At 37.0% G+C, this 19,185-nt stretch overlaps 1 long non-coding RNA gene and 1 pseudogene across 1 annotated transcript; both read right to left on the bottom strand.

Moving 5' to 3' along the window:
* Positions 1–8,018: 8,018 nt before the first annotated feature.
* LOC140924417 (uncharacterized) lies at positions 8,019–11,987 on the bottom strand (annotated as a pseudogene).
* Positions 11,988–13,677: 1,690 nt separating this feature from the next.
* LOC140924288 (uncharacterized) lies at positions 13,678–16,031 on the bottom strand. The gene is made up of 3 exons (XR_012164232.1): positions 15,905–16,031; positions 14,167–14,432; positions 13,678–13,728 (listed from the first exon to the last, which is right to left on the bottom strand). It is a non-coding gene; the product is annotated as an uncharacterized lncRNA (long non-coding RNA).
* Positions 16,032–19,185: the final 3,154 nt, after the last annotated feature.

The following is a 19,185-nucleotide window of genomic DNA, read 5'->3' as shown; positions in this document are numbered from 1 at the left end:
TAGATATAGGCATATTTTTATACCCTGAAAATTTTTCATCTGTTCGGATTTCCTAGCTGAAAGTCTAGTGATCCGAAAATTATAGGGAACAAAACTTACCTTTTCGAAACTTTCAGACAGAAAAAAAGCTCCCGAAAATTCTAGGTGACCTTTTAAGGGTAAAAATCCGCTAAGAATGGGCAATTTCACCATGTTTTCATAACGAGCCGCACCGTCCTAGCAACCAAAAAAATCTTAGGTATCTAGCTGAGATAGGGCTGGATACTCAGAAGCTTGTGACTTATATCTCTGATCATATTTCGTATCTAATACGATAGAGGCGTCAATTTTCACGTCATCATGTCATCATTCTATGGTGAGAAATTTAATTAAAAGCGCGGCATTCAACAAATGTACGGCTCTGGTTTCGGCTAAAAAGTGCTGTCTAAGAAGAAACATATTATTAAAGTCTGCGTATTAAGTCGATCACATCGCTAACACAGACAAAAACGCTTAAATATCTACTACAAACTTAACGGCCTGAGTTTGTTTCGGATGTTTACCGGTTTCTGGGTAATCGGGTCCGATTTTTTTCAATCGGACCCGAATATCAACTCGGATCCGAGTAGGGTGCCTGTAGTGCCTAAAAGTCACCCTCAGTCTGAGAGCGGGATTTCCTACTGACGTCAGCATTTTGGTAACCGGATTGGGACGGTTTTGAGCGTAGCCTGCGAAAACATCCGTTTCTCCTCGCTCTTCGCCGCTTGGGACGTTTCGTGCGGAGGAACGTCTGCCACTCAGGGGCAGAAATTCCATACTGATGACGCAAATTAATGTTTAGATAATAAATCCGGTAGTCATGGGGTTCCAAATATAAATTTGTCCAATTTCACGTGTCTCCTGGTCGATTTTGATAAAGTGTTATGATAAAGTGTTATGCAAAACTCAAATGCTTCTTCTAGCGAACACTATATTCCACAAATATTGACTGTTTTATTAGAGATCATTCGCGTTTACATTTGATCTTTGTGGCCTTTTGTCATTTGTCTGTCATTCGTAAACAATAGCTAAACAGAAAACGGTATTATTGCACAGACTTATCTGGGAATGCTTAAATGGCCTTATTCCAGAAGGGATGGTGATCGACCACTGCAACGATAACAAAATCGTATGGTACTTTGCGAAACGAAACGAAACGAAACGAAACGGTACTTTGCGAAACGGTTACACAAGCGCCAATGCGCCTAAATTTTTCGCGCAAATCGATAACAGATAGTGTTATCTACAATTAGTATCACAGCAAGAGAACTGTTTAAAGGGTGTCAAAAATCGTGGGAAAAGATCACCACCGCGACCAGTAGTAGCAATCAATTTGACAACCAATGAGCATCATTATTTCCCCAGTATGACACGCGCCGGTAAGGAACTTGGTATTTATTCAGTGAGGATACAATCAGTTTGTGAAAAAATATGCCAAAGTACTCGGTCTAATTATGACGATTACTGGTATCGGTTCGAGTAACTTGATTGAGAAATAAATAAATGAAATATTATCTAAACTATGTTTGCTATAGGAGTACAGGTAGCAGTTGAGGGGAAAGGGTGGATGGTTCTCGCGATAGATAACTATGATTATGGCATATTTTGAACGTAAGGGTTGCGTACAGCGAAACCTCGATTTAAACTGTGTATCATAATGAAAAGGTTTGAAGGCTAGTGATCAGCGTGATATCGTATGGTTCGTCTCAAGTGCTTGTTATTTGAGGAGACACTGGCCAGAGTGCTTCGGGAGTGTAAAGAGAACTTTTTGTTTTACTGGCGCAATAGATGTTCTACTAGGCGCAGCTGTTCGAAGGCCGATCAGCACTTAACCCGGGTTTCTTTTCCTTTTGTTAAAAAACATTTCTGTGGATAATTTTCTCAGTTATTTTTAAGAGCGTCCAATCACAAACTTGCTTCCAAAATGAAGCCGCGTCGCGAGTTCGATTCTGGCCCGGGGCATGAAAATTTCCTTTGTCCCGGGCGAGCATGGTTTCTCCTCCTTCCAAGTTGAAAAGTTCACTGGAAGTGTATGTTTGCTGTTCATTAGTGTATCATTAAAATTAATAAAAATAAAAATTAAATTAATTTACGCAACCCGCGAGTTCGTGAGAAAAAAACAAAATAGCGGGTGAAAGGTAAGTGAAGCCGACTGATTTTATTTTTCTTTTTATGACCCGAAGTTCATTTTTTTTTTTATCCGAGTTGATCCGAGTCCAATTTTATTTTATTTTTATTTTTTTATTCGATCCGAGTCGATCCGAGTTGATCCCACCCGGAGTGGCGGTCCGAGTTGATCCGGTCCGACTTTTGTACCTGCCTAGCTAAAATGTTTGTTGTCCAGTGCTGAAAATATCACACGTCATGATGAAATGGTGCCGCCGAGCTTCACATCTCGGTAGATTTACTTTGTGGCACAACAGACGCTGAGCTTCACAACTCGCCGGTAAATTTACTTTGTGGCTACACAACTCGGTAGATTTACTCTTTGGCACTACGGCCGCCTAGCTACACAGCTCAGTAGATTTACTTTGTGGCACAACAGACACTGAGCTTCACAACTCGCCGGTAAATTTACTTTGTGGCACAACGGACGCCGAGCTAAACAACCCGGTTTGATGCATGCACCAGGAGTAGCACGCATTTTCCAAAGAAAAATATGAAGGCTTAATCCAAAGTAAAATTTTACTCAGGGTCTAAACTTTCAGCACACTTTTGAAAGATGTACGCTTTGGAAGATTCATTAAATACAGATCGATAGTAGACCTTCAGCAAACTCTTAAATATTTACGCTTTACGAAAATTCAGCACACTTTTAAAAGATGAACGATTTACGAAGACAGAATAGCAGACCTCAGCAAACGTTTGAAAGACACGAATCACCAAGTGAGTTAGCGCGTCAAAGTGAGGCAAAACGTAAGCAAGCGCCTCAAAGCGAGGCAAATGTGTGTCGACGACGACGACGAATGTAATCTCGAAAAAACCTCCCTTATTAATTGCACAGGACACCCAATAATGCACATAACACCCAACACAAATTAGGGGTTGCGTTCAAGGTACGAGAACGCAACTATTAATAAGGGAGCTATTGGGGGTACACCTCAGTAGCCCTCATGGGGATCAATAAGAATAAAAGCAGTATGGCGAACTATAACGCTAAGTCACATGGCGGTTTGTCCGCTGAGCCAAAAGCTGTATTGTCAGCGCGCTATAATCCAAAATCGTTGACTGAATTGTCGGCAAATAAATTAGAACAAATGATAAAACCGAAATCAGTTAAACCAAAATCATTAGTCCAATTGGCAGCTGAAAAGATCGAACAATCAATCAAACAACCAAATTACCAAAACCCAGTAAGCTAATGCCAACATTAAAAACCTTAGCAGCACAATCTTTGGTTAAGGATATAATCAATTACTGGGAAAATAAAGCAAACAATGATGCTTCTATTATAACGTTAGACAAAAACCAATTAGTATTGCTGATATGAGAGAAGATAAATTAGCAAAAAGTGGTACACTACGAAATACTCGCAATAGTACTTTCCAGAATTTGTTTGAAGATCGGCTAAACCGGATGAGCGGCAAACGGGATATAGTACAAGTTACTATTGATGCTGATGATGCAGGGGCACCCAACGAGAATATAGTTCAAAACCACTTAAACATAATATTTTTAAACGTATTTTAGTATTTAAACGGTAGATATAGACATATTTTTATTCCCTAAAAATTTTTTATCTGTTCGGATTTCCTGGCAGAAAGGCTAATGATCCGAAAATTATAGGGATTAAAACTTACCTTTTCGAAAATTTCAGCCAGAAAAAAGGCTCCCAAAAATTCTAGGTGACATTTTTAGGGTAAAAATCCATTCAAAATGGGCAATTATACAATTATTTAGACGTTCGAAAATCCTAAGAGAGGCAGGCAAACAAAAAAATTTTACAACAAATGTTCCGAAATTTCTAGATCTCAAATCGTCTTCCGAAGAGATATTTTCCGAAAATAGACGTTGGGTGCCCCTAATGATGTTGAGAACTGGAATGGGAAAACTAGAATGATAACACCGAAGACTTTTGGCCCATTCTCAATGGAAATGCCCCAAATGAGTAATGATGATTTATACAAATTTATGGTTTTCACACTGCTCCAACATGATTTTAGTGTTTTGTCAACCCAGACAATTGCTAACATCGGTGCTAACATATTAACACACAAACCATTAGAGTTCAAAAACATGAAAGTTGGCGCATTAAAGCACAACTCATTTTTCCTTGATAAGCAGTTTCCAATAAAGCAGCGCGGTGATAACACTTGTATGATTGATTTCATCTGGCACCAGTGTCAGAATAAGAACGGTTTCAAGTTTACACTTACCAAAAATTGAAGGACGAGTTGTCCGAATTTGCAACCAGTTTTCCTTTTATGAGCACACAGGAAGTAGTTGATTGGGCAAGAGAGTGTCATCCTAATAATGTGTCAATTCACGCTTACGATTCAACTTACAAGAAATTTATGAAGCATATTACATCAACGCCCAGGCACGATATCTCACTTGTATTTTTCATTAAGGATAATCATTGTTACCCAATTACAGATGAGCGCCTTAAGATACTGGCCACTAAAGCAAATCAGGGCGGTGTTGACAATTTGTGGAAGTTTATGGGGGAGATGAAATGGTCACGCCGTCATGAGCAATTTGTGGTTATAAATGATATGGAGGAGCAGGAACAATTGGATGTTAGTAATAAAATAATTGTATTGCCAGAAGATGAGAAAATTGAACTGGTCATTGACCGGTACATTTATCGTACTAACTATTTTGTGGAATATTTGCACTTTAATAATAATGGTAGACTTGATGGTTTTATTGATCACAAATCCAATATGGTTATACTAAATGGCCAGTATGAAACAAGAAAACAGATTTGTGATAGTCTATTCGGTAATTTCAAAACAGCAGATTTTGTTTGGTCTAATCAGAGTTATACTAATATGGCAGTCAGTTTGTTCAAACAAATGTGCGGTTATTTACCAGAAAGTAATTATGATACTAAAACGCAACAAGTACTTGGTGATTTTTACCCAAAAGCGTTACAATGGTGTTCCACTGACGATCAACCAGATAATTTGGTCTCACTTGATTTATCAAAATGCTACCCATCAATCCTGATCAACAGTACAGACCCAATCCCGCTTTACACAATTCACGATATCATTGAACCATTTACACACAAACACCAACTTGATTATTATGGGGAATTTTATATTGATGAGTTTATAATCAACCAGTTTGGTGCTGATATTAAGATTGAAGCTGGGTTTTACGGTCGGCAGCTTGTTAAACACTTGGTCAATAATGCTCATATGCCCTATAATAATATAACTGAAGTGGTTCATTAGAGCGCGACAAAAAATAAAACCCGACACATTCACTAAATTCCTGAATTACATATTTGATACTTTTCCGGAAGCACAAGCAAAACTTCTTGCTAATGGATTTATCGGGGATTTAGGCAGGAAATACAACAAAACTGATCACGGGTTCACTTGTAGATCCATGAACACCGCTCAAGCAATTTGGACATCCGGATTAGCATCAGGAAAGAAGATTAGCATTGACAGTTACAGAAATAGCTGTACAGATCAAGAATTGTTTTTGGTTAGAGAGGGACAAACAGATAGTACTTCAATTAACAGATTTGTTGTGTCACAAGCAATGCAAACCCATTGAAGAGAGAAGCGATGCGTGGCGTAGAAGTAATGTTTAAATGCGCTTTCACGTAGATGCTTTGTTACGAAGTACATCAACTCTTGAAAAGCTTAGTCCCCAGCTGCATCGGAAAAATTAAAAAACATTTTTCTTCGACGCTACTGACGATTTGGGTTGGAAATTTACGACGCTATCACTTAATTAACGCCCTCTCAAAATCGAGTTATAAGGAAACGCCCACCGATGCACCCGCGATCCATCCGTTAACTAGTTTATGCGTTAGTACTTACCAATTAACGATGGTGACTCAGATTTTCATGAAATCCTCCAAGACTGCGTTTCTTCGCTCTATAAACTTAACCAACTTGCTATTTACTCAGTCAATACCACAAAACACGACCACGTTACGATCCAGTGACCATAAACTGAATTTGCATGTTTTGGCACAACTTTAGAACTTGTCTGCCAGCGTCGTCACAGTGTTTGCCGACAGGTTGCAATATTACCGTGCCTGAATTTGATTTATGATAATTGGACTGATGAGTCGCAACTTTACTCGATCAATACAGATGGTGTGTTTATCGCGGATTGACGAGAGACTGCGTGATAAATGTTTCACTTTTGATTCGTATTTCAACAGCTACCATAACCGCGACATTTCTCATTTGAAGGATAAAACAATCTTTATTGAGGAGCATTCTGTGACCCCGAATATTAAAGTGGATGAGCATGATCTATCAAGCATTCATAAATATCACAATACCGTATTCATGTTCGGTGATACTAATCAATGTGACCCTGTTGAAAAGGGCCGCCAGATACATTACGATTTTGATTCAGTAGCCATTTCTGAAATGTGCCTTAGAAGAGTCCAAATGAAGTGCAAAGAAGGGTGTTCGCGTTACGATATCAAAACAAAAAAACATGTTAACGAAGTTTCTTGAAACAGGAAAAGTAACAGCTAAATTTGCAGAAAGAGAACCCCTCTACAAAAACATTTGTTATTTAAACTCTACCCGACAAAAGGTTACACGGGAGTGTTGCGATCGGTTTACAGAGGGCAAACAGAGTTACGAAGTTGAGTTCATTTATGATGGAAACAAAGAAGTTTATCAAGTTTGTGCTGGAGTGCCCGTGTTAGCCACTACTAATCTGAAATCGGAAGAAATTTACAACATGATGGAATTCAGTGTGGAACAAATGAATGATCAAAATGTTACAATTAATGGAACAGTTTTTCCTATCAGCAAATTTGTTCAGTCATTCATTCCTGCATTTTGTTGTACTGTTTAAGCAATAGAAAACGTTTTCCGTGTTTGCATAGCCTGATATAAACACGAGAGGGGTTGGGAGAATTCGAGACAGTTATGCAAACCCGAGACGCTTTTAATATCATTAATAAAAACAAATTGAATTGAAATCATAAAAAGAATATATGGGAAATTTGTGACGAATAATTCGTCTACCTTTTCAATAGAAAAAGTAACAATTGTACAGTATAGCCATGATGATAAGGACTACCTTGAATAACGGCGTTTAAGTTTTATAATAAGCTTATAATGAGTGAAGTGTAAAACACTTCTTGCGTTGTTAAGGAAAAATAGATTAGATTTATAACACACTGAGTATATGGAAAGTCACCATCAAAAAGACTTTTGTAGTGAAATCAATCTGAAACTGCAATAAGCTTAAAAGTCTCTTGGTCTTTACTAACAACACCACAAACCAAATTCGAATGAAGATTTATTGGAGCTGACGTGCTCGGTACTAAGAGTGTGCATACAAACAGCGTGGGTTGAAACTAAAACGGTAAAAGAGCAAAAAAGTTACAAGTTGCGACTAAGGTAATTTAGAGTAAGGAAATAACAAAACTGCAAAACGAGGACTGTGAAGTACACTTACATTGTTTCGGCCAGAGAAAACTGCTGTGAAGCGGACTGCGAATAACGCGAACAGACTTGCAAGAAACTAAACAGAACTGCGCTAAGCGCGGACCAAAATGAACTGCACAAACTGTACTGCAAAACTACGATATGAAAAATACGCTAGAACATGCGGAAAATAAAACTATAGAAACTTAGAAAGGAGCTAATGAAGATGAAACAGCAAAGAAACGCTAACAAGGGCGCGAAAACTGACAGAAAGGAATAAACACCTAAATTAACGCAAAAAAAAGACTAAACAAAAGGACGAAAAGAAGTATAAACTAATTTGCGTACGCAAAGGAAAAACAAATTACGCAAGAACGAATAATAGAAAAAATGTTACAATTGGATCTTACACAATCTTTAATACAGATACATGAAATATTACCAGTAACATTCCTTTTTTATGTTCTTCACAGAATCCCAATACATGTGTACAATGAATCGTGACTTGTTAATCTTGAGTGAACAATACATCAATATTACTAGCTTGATAGGAAACGGAAAAATGATCCTTATTGTGTAAGCAAGCAAGCAAAAATGTGCATTGTGTGAAGCAAATAGTTAGATGTGTTATCCGATCGGAATAGCGTAAAAGCTACACCATTTTTCAAACATAGCTGCTCAGGATTTACGTAAGTAATGTAGGTGTAATAGTGTTTTAAGCTTTCGATTGAATTAGGGTGTTTACTAGAAAGGAAACCACATGCATTCCCTACTATATTTTCCCACGTATGATTTAACTACCAATATGTATAAAAGTACCTTGATTTAGCAATAAACGATGAATGTGATCAGGACTTGAGTGTGTGCAAGTTTTATAATAAGCTTATTATCAGTGAAGTGTAAAACACTTCTTGTGTTGTTTAAAGGAAAAATAGATTAGATTTATGACACACTGAGTATATGCCACGAAATCAATTCCCATATACAACACATGAATTGTATTGTTGTGCTTTTTACGTACTTTTTCTTCAGTTAGCTGATTTATAGTGTGCATATATGTAATACTTTCTTAATAAGTGTATGAGATGAGTTTTGTTTATAGAGATGCAGGACCAGGAAGGTCTCTACTCTAACGTTTATCTTTTAAAAATACACATTGCATTATCCCCACCATCGTCCGATTCCTCCATCATTTTAAAGCCCCCTGCCTTTCCAACCCCCAAAATTATTTAAGGATTTCCCCTTTTTTCTTTACCCTTCTCATAGCTGAAATATTTAATCTGTGCGCAGCCACAGGCGCAACGTTCATGAAAATCATACATCTTTTATCTATCACATGTAAAAAGAACATGCCACAAGTTTTTTTCAACAGTGTCAAAGATAACCAATTCATTTGCCTTGGCCTTATGTGCAGTCATAAGAGACAAAAGTCCCAACACTCTGTTACAGTATTTTAAGACCATTTTGGCCAGCCAGGAAACTATTGTGTTTATCTGATCAGGTGGGACACAACTGATTACAGCACCATCATTGCCATGTGCGTGAGAGTCAATAATAGCGCATTCTCCAGTTTCCCAGAGAAGCACTGCAACAGTCATGTCGTTGTTAATCAGAACAGCTGTCTGATTCTTCCTAAGAGAAGCTCTGTCTTCCAAAGTGGCCACCAAGGGTGATAAGTCTCCCAACCGCAAGTCATATCCAATGGATTCTGAGATATGAGATATGAGGATCATCTCCACAGCACTCAACTGCATCGTCTACATCCAGGTTTATCGGTTGTCCATCAAAGAGCACATCATGGATTACATTACACTGAAACGTTCCAGAAGTGACAGCTTCAAATCACAAACTCGGTAAGGTACCTCTTGTTAATTGTGGTAAGCTTGATGTGACAAAACGATAACCCACAAGTAGAGCAATCAGTGTGCAGGCGTTGCTGCCTTGTCATCCACCAATTAAAGACTGGCAGAGGTTGTAAGAGAAACGAAATTCTTTAACCCTGTCAGGGTGTCCAGCAGCATGGTTGCTCAAAAAAATAGGAAAATAGGAAACTCAGGACTGAGAAAATAGGAAAAATAGGAAACTTTGCATAAAAAAATAGGAGAAAAATAGGAAAATCAATAGTACTTCTGTCGACAAAGATAGCCTCCTGGCACCTCGTCAGGGTTATGATAAAGGCTACGAGTCCTCCGCATCTACGTTTGTAGGATTTAGATCAACTTTCAGGGCTAAAAGGAGTGAAAATGATCAGTAACGTTTACTTTATTGGTTCAGTTACCCTGTAGTCAGAATGATATACTTAACTACAGGTCGAGCGTGGTTCTATAATTATTAATCAAAGGTGATTATATGCAAATTCCCTTCAAGTTGGCGGCCAATCTTTGAAAAGCTAATTCATAGAGTGAAATTTCTTAGGATAGAAATTTCTTACGATTGCGTTGTCATTGAAGGATATCGAACTAAGACTAAAACGTCCTATGGAAAGCTTTCTTTTGATTAATCCGCAATAAGTAGCTGGTTGAGAATATGCTTGTTTGAATCGAAAGAGCACATAGTTTTAAGTACGAAACCAGGCTTTCCGCGGTGAATGCAAAATGACACTGATCTATTTGGTACCAGATTGTAAGTGTGTCATGGTTAAGTTCTAAAAAGGACGAACTCTCTGCTTAGCTATGGATGCAAGACTGGTTTCGGAACCAAAATATTGGATCCATCATCAGTTGCTTAGGTATGGCTGTTAACAAGGGTCACCAAGAGAGGTAGTGCCCTAAACTAAACTTGAGTCTGTTCTTTTCATGTAGCATCCAGAATCCAGCTAGTGATTGGTTTTTTAAACAAGAAGCTGATTGATGACTTATTTGACCTGTGTTATGAGAGGGCAACTTGATCCTGTTTTCAGTCAAAGATGAACATAAAAGCGAGCAAGACTTCAAAATAAAATACAATATGTACAGATACTGACATGCAGTTTCAGTGGGCTATGCACAATATTTTACAATAGCCATGAGAACTATATGACACTACATACAATACATGAGGGTGTACTAAAAAATTATACAAAAAGTAACAATATAACAGAGTTGTCAACAGAACTCTAATAAGCAATAGAGGTCATGGAAAGCACAAATGTAACTATTATTTCTGCTAACAGTAGAACATCAAAGTCAACATACTACTTGCTTTATGATAAATCTCACTCTAAAACACATATACAAATGTAATAATTTATATTCCATTTTCAATTTTGTTACAAGTGTGACTGCGAGATGCGGTTCGCAAGTCCAACCCACAAAAAAATGACCCTTGCTCGCCAACGAGTCCTCAGTAGCTCAGAGGTCAGAGCATCCGATCTAGAACACGAAGGGTCGTGGGTTCGAATCCCATCTGGGGCTCAGATTTTTTCTGTGTCCTCTTATGGTTGATTCTTTACATCTCCCTTTATTTTCCTTTATAATATTAACATCAGTGGTATAGGTTGGTTGGTTGGAGGCTCCTTCATGAGTGAGACATTTCTTACTATTAATGTGACTGTGTGATACAGATAAGCCTTAATGTGTTGCTTGTGATGGACTGTGTGACTGCGAGATGCGGTTCGCAAGTCCACCCCACAAAAAAAATGACCTTTGCTCGCCAACGAGTCCTCAGTAGCTCAGAGGTCAGAGCATCCGATCTAGAACACGAAGGGTCGTGGGTTAGAATCCCATCTGGGGCTCAGATTTTTTCTGTGTCCTCTTATTGTTAATTCTTTACATCTCCCTTTATTTTCCTTTATAATATTAATATCAGTGGTATAAAATAGGAACAGGCTCAAAAAATAGGAAAAAATAGGAACTGGACACCCTGCCCTGTCCAAACCAAATGGGTCAAACACAACTCGCACAGAATATGCCACTCTTGATCCAGCAGATGTCTCACTCTGCTGCAGATTGCCAGAAACAAGTATTCTGTCATCACGGTATCCCCTCTCAGAGTTACTGTTTGATACTACTTCTTTACCAGTGATGACCCGTCCTCTAATTGAGCCGCAGTTGTTTGCAGAGAGGTTGCCTGCGGCACAGAACTTGAATAAACTGAGCATGGACTCAATGCCACTGTCATTGATCCTCAGAGGGGCTATAAAATACCCAGGATATCTTTCCACAAATCAGGTGCAAAATTGTGTGAAACCATACACCATAATTCTCATTAAATCCCAGGTCTGCAATATAAAGAAGCGTAACAACTTAATCAATTATTATGCATGATAATAAATTTTGTCTGCAATCAGGCCCATAGGGAGGGGGTGCAATGGGTGGGCTTGCCCCCCTCCCAGGCTCTGGAGATCCACTTTTTTGTTGATCAACGAATAATTTAAAACAAGTTGAATTAGCCCCTTCAAATTGCTCGAAATGCAGTCTCAGGCAACCATTCCCCCCACCCATAACCTCCGACCTCATAAAAAATCCTGGCTACGGGCCTAGTATTATCTTAACAGCTACCTTAACCTAAAAAACCTTCTCACTATAAATTCTGAAACATGTTATGCACATGAGCTATGCACAACTCGTTGTTGTGCTGAGTATGCTGAGTATTACAAGTTCAACTGAGAATGCTACTTTACTTCAAATTTGGGGGTGATTTTGCCTAAAATTGATTTGCATGCATTTTTTTGTGGTTCAATTATTTTATCATTTTCAACCCTAAATACATAATTTATGCGAGATTAGATAACTTATACCTACCATGCCAAAAACTTTTTCTGTCTTTCTTTGTTGCTGATGTTCTGGTAAACTGAGGTAAAGAAATGTATTATGTATTTATTAAAATGAGACATTCAAAGAAGCGAACACTATCAATGCCAGCCTGTGAATCTCTGGTTAACTGCTGTTACAAGATATAGACAATCATGCAGTTCAATATTAATAATAATATTACATGCAGTCAGAGTCAAGTTAAAGAGGAAGGCCGTTCATTTCCAGAGCTGTCACTAAGATGTGATAAGAGGGCAGGGAATTGAGCAGCCAGAGAATTTTCTTCTCTTTGAAAATAACGGGGGTCAGGTTAATAGTAGCAAAATATGGAAAATAATTTCTCATGTTTATTTGTTACTGCAAAAAATGTGGGAACTTAACTAACATACAGTAAGTCTTGCAAGCTTAAGGATAAGCCCATGATTGTTGGGTAGGAGGATCAAATTTTTTGATTTTACATACACTCTGTATGTATAAGTTAAATTCTAAATCATTCTCAATAGACGCTGCATTAAGGTAATTATTCACAACTTACAGTCTTATCAAGTTCGGTTTTCATAAAGTACAAAATTTGTAATTATGATCCAGTCATGAATGATGAGTGTAATAAAACAAGCGAGTTCTCATTGTCAGCACTTCAAACTGCAGACTGAATGTCAAGATACTGACTAAAAAACACTGGGATCATAAAGCAATACACTTACCTGTTCTTTGATGGCTTAATGACCAATCCGTAAAGAATGAAAATCCCTTTTTGATATTTTCAAGTACTTGTTGGTAATCTCCTTCTGAAAAATCAGGTGGCATGCTTGCAAATAGTTTGCAGTCATTTCTACCAATGCTGCATCTGCTGGTTGTGGTGCTTTTCTTGTATGCTCTTGGAGAGCGCTTATCATGTATCGTTGCTGTTGAAATACATGCAAGATAACATAATTAGTTATATGTTGTCTATGTTGGCCTGAAATCAAGTGACAAATATTGCTCTCATTAATCATTGAATAGAGTTTCCTTAAAATTATTATCATATTATATTTATGTTCATTTGACATGTAACAAACAAATTATCATGTTTTATGTCCTTCCCCTTTTGAGTATTATGTATGTGCCACAATAAAACCTTCCTCTATGCTTCTTATCTAAAATTATAACCTCCAGCAATCAACCCTCTAACACTAGAACACTATTAGTCAATGGGATTATTTGTGTCCTTACTTGTATGATTTTTGCAGGGAGAACATTCAGACGAGTCCAATTTTTCCCCGTGGACAAAGTTTTACTTTAAACCAGGCACCCTTCTAGATAGGTTCTGTTGAGCTCTTTCCTGATCTCGCTCATACTGATCTATTATAGGCACCACCAGGCCTTGAGCTATATAGGGCTGCAATAGTGTTCTTGAGCTGTTCAAACATAGAAAAACAGTTGTCATAAAAATCAATTCATTAGTTATAAGCATACTGAACCATAAAATAATGGAGAAGCCAAAATCTACTAAACTATGTGTAAAATGGAAGACAAAAAAGTGTGAACAGAAGCTAGCAGTTATAGTAGAAGAAGGATTATCATTAGAGAAAGTGTCCATCAGGGCAATTATGAAGGATTAATAGTATTCAATCCCTTAGTACAGAGTTTTAGCAGATTAAACAGGTTAACTGGAGTTAAAGTAATTGAGATAATTAATCAGTGGGAGTTGCTAATCCCATTTTGAGAATTTTTTTTTCGTACCAAAGCAGACCATGGCAGGCTAGTAAAAAATTAATGTATTAATGAAATTTGGGGCCGTTTTAAATAAGCTATTGATATTATTGACTCATGCAATTTCTTGAGTTTCAGATAACCTGGTGAGATGGGCAAACAACAACAAATACTCTCTTGTCCCTTGGTTGATCTTCATACGGGTTTTGAAAAGACGCTGTCACAGCAAAAGGATCCTCTCCATCACACAGGGGAAGCTGTTCCCGTTTGTATCCACAGAGCAACTTAATCAACACCAGGTTGGCTGATGCCCCATCACATACAAACACTTGGACCTTGAAATTATACAGGGTAAAGACCTGAAGAGTCCGGAAAACACACTCTAGAAGAAATTGATGATCCCAAGAACCTGCAATGAAATAATCAAAATTTAACATACATGTAATTGGCTAACGTAAGAAATATATTTTTCAAATAAATTTCCTTAAAAAACCTGCAATAGAATCTAACTTAATATTATTGCATAATATGTTAGGTGAGTAATCAATAATATTATTTAGATTGAGTGGAGCCCTCCTCCTTGAATTAATTTGTTAAAAACGGCCAAAATCAAAACTATTTTTATTAAGAAACAACTTGTCCCTACTGTCCACCCCCTTACTAGGAGGTTTAGGCTCAGCTCTGATCAGTGATCTGTAACTGCTAAATGTACCTATGTATTTTATTTTCTGCTTCTTGAGCACTCATGAAAAAATTCAAAGGGATGCTGTATCCCCACTGATCAATGGGAACACAGTATCCCATTGAATTTTTCCTCAAAGACACGATACACCTCTGTGTTTTTTCCTTAACGGATCTTCCATTTCTTTTATTTGCTAGAGTTTATAGTAAAACAGTTTCTATTATGGCGTTTTCAAATTGTGACAGTTTAAACTGTTGGGTGTGCATAGGAAAATATTATTCTGCTTGATCAATTAATGCAAGTTGGTTAGCTAAATTACATGTACTTTGTTTCAGCCACTCTAGAACTTTCAAAAATCCTGAATTTTCCCTTGTGCTACTGTAGCACACAGTATACCATAAACTACCCCTTATGAGCTCCCCCTACCCCCTGTTATAGGTCTATCTACCTGTAGACAAAAAAGCATATCCGATCATATGCCCCCCTTAAAAATGTATTGATTAGAATGAATTCAATGTATTATAACACTTTGACAGTTAATTAAAAACCAGTAAATGCTAAAAGTATTTTGATCAGCACTGCTTATACAGCTTGTTTCGAAGCGCTTTATTTATCAAGTTATGAGCCCTTTCGGACGTAAGCCTCACCATATATAAGCCCTCCTAAAACTTATAAAGATGCAATAAGCTCAGGGCTGTTATAAGAGGCAGTTTACCATACTTAATAGTATACTTTATTATATGAAAGAAGATAAACACAATTATAGACGCAACTTTTGCAGTTGTGAAAAGAAAGCCTGAAAAAATTCAGGTTTGTACGGGATTCGAACCCTTGACCTCTGTGATACCGGTGCGGCGCTCTAACCAATTGAGCTAACAAGCTAACTCTGAGCAGGTCGTTGAACTGGTTTGTTATAAACCCGTGAAAGGATGATGATGAAGTTATGAATATATGAAAATCATATATGTGAACTGCGGAGTGAAGAATTATATCAAAGAAGATCACTGCAGTTATAGACACAACTTTTGCAGTGGTGAAAAGAAAGTAAGGTTGTTTAAGTAAGATTGTTGACCCAATGTACAGTTTACCTTGCTGTGTATCATTCATTTACTACTTGGAACTGAAGTTTGTAAGTATTCTAAATCATTCATTGAGCAACAACACAAACTTTTTATTAGTTTTTGCAACTTATAAACTACTGTAGGATAGAATACAAGAGAGGGATAACTTTGTATTCCCTGCCGCCGACACAAGTTCCATTCTTCTTGGCAATTAACAGCACCAAATCTAATCACTCCCTCAAGCTCCTTAGTAACTTCTCTCCACTGACCGGTATTAATAAATAAAAACAACAAAGGGTTAGCTTCACTGTTTTTATATTTTTTACTTTAATTGGTAAAAGCAACTACTGTACTGTCATGTATTCTACTCAGTATAAAGCAAGATCAATAAGCCCACAGATAATTACTAATTAATAGTAAAATAAACTTTAGTTTTAAAGGTAAAATTAACACTGCTATCAACAAAAAGGAATAAAAAACGTTTCTAAACAATAGTGATCCCATATAAACTGCAGATTCAAATGTACTGTCTACCAGGTCAAGTTTGTCAAAAAAGGCAGGGGGGGGGGGCATTTAACAGAGAAAAAATACAGGGTACAAAAATAAAGGGGAACAATAAAAGCCTCTGAAAGATACCATTATTATTTTTTGACCTTATTTTAACTATTATCAGATGGGAAAACCTGACCAAAACCTAAAGTAAGGAACACCTGTTTCAAGAAAATGTCACTTTGCTTTTCTTACCGTTGATGCTAAATCATGACAGTGGGAACAAAACGGGGAATAAAGGTTGATAAACCAAATATCTTCACTTCCTTCAACTGACACTTCTGTTAAACAAACAGTGCAAAATATTTCCTAATAATCAAAATGCATTATGTATTACATTTAATTATCATTATTATCATTGATAATTATACAAAGAAAAAATGTAAATAATATATTTAATTTATATATTATTATTATAATTATTATTATTAATATCAAGGGAGCAAGTTATATTAAATGAGCAAAGGTCTGTTAGGGACACTCTACTGGTACTAAGAAGTCAATATAACTACTACGTCGACCAATCAGATCTCCTGACCAGATTCCGGACAGATTTTACATCATCAGTATGGAATTTCTATTGAAGAGTCACAGACATCTGGCGAAACGTCCTTACTGGCGAGGAACAAGAAGAAACGGGAGGAGCATGGGCTTATTTCCCAAATAGCAGTTGGAAATCTAGCCTGGGCTAGCAATGACAAAAAATTATACCAGAATAAATTATACTTAACATCACTTCGGCTTGTTGCAAGGATTAGCAACATTTTAAGTTTCCCCATGTGTTTTTGAGGTAAAACAGTCAAGAAAGAGGTAGGTAAATTTTAAGCTAATTCAGGCACTAATAGAAAAAACCTCGGATGAAACTTTTCAGACAGGTCCACCTCTATTTTAGGTAAGCATGATGCTAAAATTTCACCAAAACAGGACAAACTTATCCTGGTCCTCACCACCATTCAATGTTATTTTGGTTGACTAAAAACAAAGACATATCATTCAAAAGAAGATTGGGAGAGAGAATGATTAGATTCATTTAGAAATACTTTCTATTTTTGCATGGATGATAGGAAAAACCATAGAGGATTTTTCCAGTTTATCTCAACTAGTTTTGTGGGAGGTAATCTACAGTATAAATGTATTATTAACACACCCACCAAAATCTGAGTAGCTTTGTTATAATCTCTGGGTCATCATCATAAATTCCTGTGATAAGATTAATATCAGTAGTTAGAAAATAATTTGATTTTACCATACTACATATACACAGTTGTATATAAAACCATCCACCGTATTGTCGACCAAACACTAAGAAGTTCTCACCTTTTTTTCAAGAACCTAAGTTTTTTAACTCACTATGACAATGAGGTCAACAAAACTCTCAATCCCTTTTCTCCTTTATGAAAATACAGAAGATTAAATTATTAAATAAATATGAATTTCTGATCTTAATTTCCAGTTTCAACTTAACGCCACCTTTTCTTCAGTTGATGGAAACAGCTCTAGCCTATAGTTCGAGGAGGCCTAACCTCTCATAAGCTCCTATAGTTTCTGTTAGGTCTCCTCACCACTTCGTTTTTCTACTTATCCTATATTATTAGTAAATCATTATTGTCTGGCAAATAAAGTAAAAATAAATAAATAAAAAAGAGTTGGTACTAGATATGAGCAATTTATAAAATAAATAAAAGGTCTCATTTCCTGTGTGATCTGGTGATGATTGGTCGTACAACATCTAATTCTTACTACTTTAAGTTCCAAGAGAAAAAGAAAAAAATGATAATGCAAAATTTAGGGGGCAAAGTGTATTATGAAAATGTTAAAGTAGAAATTAATATGATAAGTAAAGAAAAATGAATGAGAAAAAAAATGGGAAGTGATGAGATCAACATGTCAAATCAATAAAAAGTTCATCATCGATTTCTATCACAAAAACATCGATATTAATCGAAGTCACAACTTTTTTTCTTCATTGATTTCTGTCAATCAATATTGGAAAACGATAATCATCGATGATTGATATCGATTACTATCGATTTTTATCGATAATAAGTTTATCGATTAACTAAGTCTGGATTAATACTACCCGTCTGGCTTACCCTGTTAATGTAGTCTAGTTAATTTGGTTTATAGTGAGAGCTACGCTGTTTCAAATAATTTCCTGAGGGGAAAACATTGTCTTCAAAAGTAGTAAGGTCATGTTTTCCCAGCTGCTGAATAAGTTCAATAAAATTTTGGAAAGGTATAATCATTGCATTTGGAAGCAATATTAATTATTTCAGACTATAGAGCTCTATTCTATGCATGTTGTATTACGATATGACAATGTTATGTATCGGTCAAATCGAAGCTTCAACATGCCCCCCCCAAGCAACCCCCCGGGCATTAGACTTTTTTGAAAATTATTGTTCAAATTCCCCCCTACCCGGGCCAAAATGCCGTTCAAATGCCCCACACAAGGGTCCATTCAGGTGATCAAATGCCCCCACCCCGGGGACATTTCACAGGCACAAAAATGACAGAAGGATGGTGGAAACACCTTCAGTTGTCGAACAAAATTTTTATAAATATAACAAAAACTGAGAAACACTGTTAGCGCATTTACTCCGAACAAAAGTCTCGTGCAAAGCGGCGGAAATCGCTACCACAAGGTCACTGAATGCTCAGCTTTTCTTCATCATGCAACATACAAAGCGTTCTACAAAAAAAGATCCCACCTATTGAGATAACTACATCATGACCATTTCACTGACATGCATCATTACTCACCTTATTAATTAACATACTTGCAATAGCCTCTAACACCGCGTCCCCCATGATAGCTCACCACGCCAAAGATTTTACATGAAATCGAGGGTGCAGTTCAAATTCCCCAC

This window comes from Porites lutea, chromosome 14 (assembly GCF_958299795.1).
Source record: "Porites lutea chromosome 14, jaPorLute2.1, whole genome shotgun sequence".
Lineage (NCBI taxonomy): Eukaryota > Metazoa > Cnidaria > Anthozoa > Scleractinia > Poritidae > Porites > Porites lutea.
Note: the sequence above shows the minus strand (reverse complement) of the source record. Positions and strands in the feature narration are given on the sequence as shown.